Below are 2,080 nucleotides of genomic sequence, written 5' to 3' on the forward strand. Positions count from 1 at the left end.
TCAATCCATATTGGAGGCTGCAGTCCTTGACCCTCTGCAGCAAGCGCTTCAGGTCCTCCTCAGTTTCAGCAAGCAGGGTTGTGTCATCTGCATAACGCGGATTGTTGACAGATCTTCCACCAATCCTGATGCCACACTTCTCCTAATAGAGCCCTGAAAACCTGATGGGACAAGTTCTACTGGTCAGAATCAAGTTGATGGCAGTGGGTGGTGGAGGTGGGTAATCTAAGCACACAATAATTCACTGCTTTTGAGTCAGAACCAACTCACAGGTGACTGCCGGGGGGCGGTGGGGGGGGGTTGGGGAGGCTATAAGCACACAATAGGAGACTCACCATTTTTCTCCCTTGGAGATGCTGGTGGATTTGAACAGATAGAGTTAGCAATGTAACTTCCTATGGACTATGCATGGACCATGAAAAGTGCATACAAAGTGCACAAAAGCCCTAGGGAAAAGTGTCTGAAATATTATGAGGATTACCAAAATGGAGAAAAACACTGAGGACAAAGGCAAAGAGAAGAAAAATACAGCAAATAAACCACATACATATTCTTTACAAAATTAAAGTATTTTAGACCAAACTTACCCAAAGCATTGCATTTGGATTTAGGTTTCTTCTCTTTTTTTTCTTCTGGGGGTTTTACTTTCACTTCTTTCTTTTTAACTTGTTTAACTTGACTTTTTTTCACAGTTACCTTTTCATCTTCACTCTCATCAAAATCTTCTTCATCTTCAGAATCATTACCTAAAACAGATTATATAATATTCTCTCAATTTTTTTCTTGAAACTTTTACCATCTACATTGTTCCTTTTTAGCCAGACTGTTTCTATGAACCTACAAACATGAAGAAAATATCACCTAAAAATTCTCTTCCCTTTGTCACATTTCTCTGATACACTTTAATGCAAAAAACCTCAAAAAGTAGTCCTATAGTCACTGTTTCCAGTTCATCACCCGCCCATTGTCTTGAACCCAGTTAACAGTTTTTATTTCCACCAATGACCTTGCTATATACACCAATTTAGTTTCATCTGTAAGCTGAAAGTTCACTTCATCACTGACATCTTTTAAATACTGCCTACATTTGGCATTTCATTATTCCTTCTTTCTTGGAGCTTTTACATTTTCATCCATTTCTTTTCAATCTCCTTTGCTGATTGTTTCTAATGTTCCTGACCACTAAATGCTGGTGTGTTCCAGAACTTAGTGTTCAGGCCTCTTCTATTCTTATAGTCATGCTTGAAGTGACCTCATTTAGTCTCCTGGCTGAATCCTATTTATCAGGTGATGTTCCCCAGTTTAATGTCCAACCTAGACTTTCCAACTGAACTCCATATTCAATCAACTGTCTGCTTACTTAGCATCCTCACAGAGGATGTCAAGTGTCCCTAACACATCTAAAACTCAAGCCTTGATTCCATTTACTACTATCGCTTTACTCAGCAAAATTTCACCTCCACTACCTTTTTTCCACCTCAGTGAATGATAGCTTCCAGCAACTCAAACTGATAATCATTCTTGATTTTCACCTTCTTTTTCTCCCTTGACTATAGATGATCAATCCGCAAATTCCATACACTATTATTTAAACTAGGGACTGGGTGTTCCCAGTTGAGGGGTTAAGAGTTTGAGCACTAACCACAAGGTTGGCAGACTGGACCCATCCATCTCTCCACGAAATGTATGGCAGTCTGCTTCTGTCAGGTCATACCCTTGGAAACCCAGGGGAACATTTCCACTCTGTATTATAGGGTGGCTAAGACATCAAGAGAGAATGATTGAATTTTGCACAATCAATGACTTATTCATAGCAAATATGTTTTTTAAGAGACATAAACGCAGGTTTATATACATGGATATCACTTGATGGTATGCATAGGAATCAGACTGATTACATCTGCGGAAAGAACCGTTGGAGAAGCTAAATATCGGCTGTGAAAACTAGGCCAGGAGCTGATTGTGGAACAGACAACCAACTACTCATATCCAAGTTCAAGCTGAAGTTGAGGAAAATTAAACCAAATCCATGGGAACCAAAATATGACTTTGAGCCTATCCCACATGAATTTCAGAACCA

At 39.4% G+C, this 2,080-nt stretch overlaps 1 protein-coding gene across 1 annotated transcript in view; it reads right to left on the reverse strand.

The window, feature by feature from the left end:
* The window catches only part of RAD51AP1 (RAD51 associated protein 1), a 39,872-nt gene that overhangs the window by 21,115 nt on the left and 16,677 nt on the right, over positions 1-2,080 (reverse strand). The gene's annotated exons all lie outside the window — the stretch shown is intronic.

This window comes from Elephantulus edwardii, unplaced genomic scaffold (genome assembly GCF_000299155.1).
Source record: "Elephantulus edwardii isolate Elephantulus edwardi_28Jun2011 unplaced genomic scaffold, EleEdw1.0 scaffold00096, whole genome shotgun sequence".
Classification (NCBI taxonomy): domain Eukaryota; kingdom Metazoa; phylum Chordata; class Mammalia; order Macroscelidea; family Macroscelididae; genus Elephantulus; species Elephantulus edwardii.